The following is a 5,364-nucleotide window of genomic DNA, read 5'->3' on the forward strand; positions in this document are numbered from 1 at the left end:
ATAGTTCTCTGCATTAATGGTGCCTTTCCAGACATGCAAGCTGCCCATGCCACAAGCGCTCATGCAACCCCATACCATCAGTGATGCAGGCTTCTGAACGGAGCGTTGATAACAACTTGGGCTATCCTTGTCCTCTCTGGTCCGGATGACATGGTGTCCCAGTGTTCCATAAAGAACTTCAAATCGTGACTCATCTGACCACAGAACAGTCTTCCATTTTGCCACACTCCATTTTAAATGACCCCTGGCCCAGTGCAAACGTCTGAGCTTGTGGAGCTTGCTTAGAAATGGCTTCCTCTTTGCACTGTAGAGTTTCAGCTGGCAACAGCGGATGGCACGGTGGATTGTGTTCACTGACAATGCTTTCTGGAAGTATTCCTGAGCCCATTTTGTTATTTCCTTGACAGTGGCATTCCTGTTTGAGGTGCAGTGACATTTAAGTCCCGAAGATCACGAGCATCCAGTAGAGTTTTACGACCTTGACCCTTATGTACAGCGATTGTTCCAGATTCTCTGAATCTTTTGATGATGTTATGCACGGTTGATGATGATAACTTAAAAGTCTTTGTTATTTTACGCTGGGTAACACCATTCTGGTATTGTTGCACCATCTTTCTGTGCAACAATGGTGGAATTGGTTATCCTCTTACCATCTTGGCTTCTGAGAGACACTGACACTCTGAGAAGCTCTTTTTATACCCAATCATGTTGTCAATTGACCCAATTACTGTTAATTGGTCTTCCAGCTGTTCGTTATATGCTCAATTTCCTTTTTCCAGCCACTTATTGCTACTTGTCCCAACTTTTTTTGGGATTTGTTGACACTGTGAAATTTTGAATCAACATATTTTTCCTTTAAAATGTTACATTTACTCAGATTAAACTTTTGATCTGTCATCTATGTTATATTACGAATAAAATATTGACATTTGCCATCTCCACATCATTGCATTCAGTTTTTATTCACAATTTGTTTAGTGTCCCAACTTTTTTGGAATCCGGTTTGTAGGTCCATATATAGGTCCAGGTCCAGATATAGGTCCAGGTGTATCTGAAAGACAAAAAAAACCCCACATGTTAAGGATAGAAAAAATAATTACAACTACAAAACAGGTTGAGCAGAGTAAGTAAAGACAGTAGGAGAGTGAAAATTGTGGTCAGTTTGTCCATCAGCAGTCTAAGCCTATAGCAGAATAATTAAGGGACAGCCCAGGAAACCCAAGCTGACCCTAACTATAGGATTTAGCAAAAAGGAAAGTCTTAAGCCTAGTTTTAAAACTGGATAATGTGTCAGCCTCACAGACAGAGACTGGAAGTTGGTTCCACAAGAGAGGAGCCTGATAACTGAAAGATCTGCCTCCCATTCTGTTTTTGGAAACTCTAGGAACCACAAGTAAACCTGCAGCTTGAGGGCGAAGTGCTCTGTTTAGAAAATATGGAACAATAAGATCTGTAATATAAGATGGAGCTAGGTTGTTGAGAGCTTTGTAGGTTAGAAGTAGGATTTTGAATTCTATTCTGGATTTGACAGGGAGCCAATGGAGAGAAGCTAAAACTGGAGAGATATGATCTCTCCCAGTAACTCCAGTTAAGACTCTGGCAGCAGCATTTTGGATCAACTGAAGACGTTTTAAAGACGTATTTAGACACCCAGATAATAAACCATTGCAATAGTCCAGTCTAGACGTGACAAATGCATGGACCAGTTTTTCTGCATCATTTTTAGATCAGACGTTTCTAATTTTAGTGATATTACGCAGGTGGAAGAAGGAGGTTCTAGTAATGTTTTTAATGTGGGGGATAAAAGACATGTCCTGATCAAAAATAACACCAAGATTTTTAACATTAGAGCTGGAGGACAGATTAATGACATCTAAGGAGGGAGAAAGACTGAAAAATTAATTCCTAAGGTGCTCAGGTACAAAAACCAAAACCTCAGTCTTGTCTGTGTTCAACAGGAGAAAATTAAGGGTCATCCAGGTTTTTATGTCTTTAAGACATGCTTGTAGTCTAAGTAGCTGATTGGATCCATTGGGTTTAATGGACAAATATAATTGTGTGTCATCAGCATAACAATGAAAATTTATCCCATGCTGTTTAATAACTTTACCTAATGAAAGCATATATAAAATAAAGAATATTTGTCCAAGTACTGAGCCCTGAGGAACTCCATGACTAACTTTGGTGTATGAAGAAGATTTATTATTTACATTTACAAACTGGAATCTATCAGATAGATATGATTTAAACCATTTTAGAGCTGTTCCTGTAATCCCAATATCATTCAAGCCTCTGTAGTAAAATATTGTGATCAACTGTATCAAATGCAGCACTGAGGTCTAACAGGACCAGTGGAGACACAAGTCCATTGTCTGAGGCCATGAGAATATCATTAGTGACTTACTAGTGCTGTTTCTGTGCTATGATGAGCTCTAAACCCTGACTGAAACTCTTCAAACAGATTATTTCTTTGTAGATGTTCACGCAACTGACCTGCAACTATTTTCTCTAGAATTTTTGAGATGAAAGTTAGATTAGATATAGGTCTATAGTTGGCCAGAATTTCTGAATCAAGTTCAGACTTCTTAAGTAAAGGTTTAATTAACAGTAACCTTAAAGCGCTGTGGTACATAACCGTTCTAAAAAAGTTCAATCTGGTCCTCTGGACATTCAAGCAACAAAACAAAGCAAAACAACAAAAAATGTAGAAATGTTTCGTCTTTCATCCGAAAGACTTCCTCAGTCTGAGGTGCTGTATTCAGCTCAGTCTCTTAAATAGCACCTTCTCAGAGTGGATCAACCAGTTTGCTGCTGACAACCAAAACCAGCTGCTCACATGGTCAAGAAGGACCATCAGCCTAACGATGGATCATTAGCACCTGATGGCTGTTTACTGTTCACAGAGGGCTGAGTGATACTAGCAATCACAGCATTGTAAGAGGGGGACAGTTGAACCCGGAGGCCTCCACCCCTGTTTAATGATGGACGATTTCTTTTCACAAAGATGGCCTCCTTTACTCCTCTCTCAAACCATCGTTCCTCTCTGTCCAGGATGTGAACATCTTCATCCCTGAAAGAGTGACCACTGGCCTGGAGATGAGTGTAGACCGCAGAGTCCTGGCCTGATGATGTTGATCTTCTGTGCTGGTCCATCCTTTTGGCCAGTGGCTGTTTAGTTTCCCCGATGTAAGACTGATCACAGCCCTCCTGACACTGAACAGCATACACAATATTACTCTGTTTGTGCCGGGGGACTGGATCTTTGGGATGAACCAGTCTTTAATGTATTTTGGGGTTTAAAATCCACTGGGACGTTATGTTTAGAAAATAAACGTCTCAGTTTCTCTGATACTCCCTCAACATATGGAATGACCACTGGTCTGGGTCTGGGTTCCTCCTTTTCACCTGTTGGCTGACTGGAGTCCTGTTTGGGTTTCTTTTCTACTTTCAGGAAGGCCCAGTTAGGATATCCACATTGCTCTAGAGCCTGTCTTGTGTGGGATTTCTCCTTCTGCCTGGCTCCTGAGTTAGTGGGGACGCTGTCTGCTCTGTGGTACAGAGTCCTGATGACTCCTAACTTGTGCTCCAAAGGGTGATGGGAGTCGAACTGCAAATACTGGTCTGTGTGGGTGGGTTTGCGGTACACCTCAGTTTGCAAATGTCCTCCATCAGAAACTGAGACCTCACAGTCCAAGAAAGCCAACCTGCCATTTTTTACATCTTCTCGTGTGAACTTGACGTATTTATCCACAGAGTTGATGTGGTCAGTAAAATGTTGGACTTCCTGAGATTTAATTTTAACCCAGGTGTCGTCAACATACCTGAACCAATGACTTAGTGGTGTCCCTGAAAAGGACATCAAGGCTCTCTTTTCTACCTCCTCCATGTACAGGTTGGCAACAATAGGAGAAACTGGAGACCCCATAGCACACCCATGTTTCTGCCTATAATATTGCTCCCCATATGTGAAGTAGGTTGACTGCAGGCACAGTTTCAAGAGTTGACACAGTTGTTCTGTGGAAAGTGTGGTCCTGCTGCTCAGAGTGGTGTCTGATTTTAATTTTAAACTGACCACCTCTACTGCATCATCAACAGGAATGCACGTAAAGAGTGATGTGACATCAAAAGAGACCATTGTTTCATCAGTCTCCATGATGACATCCCTCACCTTATCCACAAAGTCCATGGTGTTCTGTATGTGGTGTTCTGAGCTGCCAACTAAAGGGATGAGTACAGACGCCAGATATTTGGAAACATTGTAAGTGACAGAGTTAATCATGCTAACAATAGGTCTTAAAGTACACCTTGTTTGTGGATTTTAGGTAAACCATACAGACTAGGTGTGGCCTCCCCTGGGTACAGTCTGTGGTACAGAAAACGGTCAATAGCCTTGTCCTGCTCCAAATTTTTTCAGGCAATCTATTAACTTTTTCTTGTAACCACTTCCTGGATCTCTTTTCAGAGGTTCATAAGTGTTTAAGTCACTAAGGAGTGTCATAACTTTCTCATGATAGTCTTTCTGGTTCAAAATCACTGTGCACCTTCCTTTGTCTGCTGGGAGAATGATGATGTTTTTGTCCTTGCTAAGAGTGGTGAGCGCATCCCTCTCCTCTCTACTGCACTCACCACTCTTAGCAAGGACAAAAACATCATCTCAAAATCACGTCTCACCATGAACATGCAACGTCACCAGCTCCAACCCGCTGTACACCTCAGATTTCCAGTATAAGACAGACTCCTGTCATCTGCAGAAATATTCTGATTACTCTGCAGTGGTCGGGTGTATCAGAGATGGACAAGAAGCTGAGTACAGGGAACTGGTGGACCGCTTTGTGGCATCGTGTTGAAACTATCATCTCATCTTGAATGTGAACAAAACAAAAGAGATGATTGTAGATTTCAGGAGAATCAGGAACAGGTCCAACACTATTTCCATCATGGGAGAAGAAGTGGAGGTGGTGGAGAAGTATAAATACCTTGGGGTTCACCTGGACAACAGACTGGACTGGAAATGCAACAGTGAAGCGTCTACAAGAAGGGACAGAGCAGACTGTACTTCTTGAGGAAGCTGAAGTCCTTCAGTGTTTGCAGCAAGATGCTGCATATCTTCTATAAGTCTGTTGTAGAGAGTGGTATCTCTTCTGCCATCATCTGCTGGGGGAGCAGCACCAGAGCAAGTGACTTAAAACAGATCAACAAGCTCATAAAGAAGGCTGGCTCAGTTCTGGGGACTCCTCTAGAACCTTTGGAGATGGTTGTACAAAGAAGGATTCTTCATCAAATGAAGAACATTATAGACAACACTCAGCATCCTCTTCATCAGACTGTCATACAACATCAGACTGTCATACAACATCAGACTGT

At 41.9% G+C, this 5,364-nt stretch overlaps 1 protein-coding gene across 2 annotated transcripts in view; it reads left to right on the forward strand.

Moving 5' to 3' along the window:
- Positions 1-5,364, forward strand: part of pias2 (protein inhibitor of activated STAT, 2) — a 119,986-nt gene that overhangs the window by 28,675 nt on the left and 85,947 nt on the right. The window lies entirely within an intron of this gene.

The sequence above is a fragment of the Nematolebias whitei genome, chromosome 8 (assembly GCF_014905685.2).
Source record: "Nematolebias whitei isolate Nwh7 chromosome 8, NemWhi1, whole genome shotgun sequence".
Taxonomy (NCBI): Eukaryota; Metazoa; Chordata; class Actinopteri; order Cyprinodontiformes; family Rivulidae; genus Nematolebias; species Nematolebias whitei.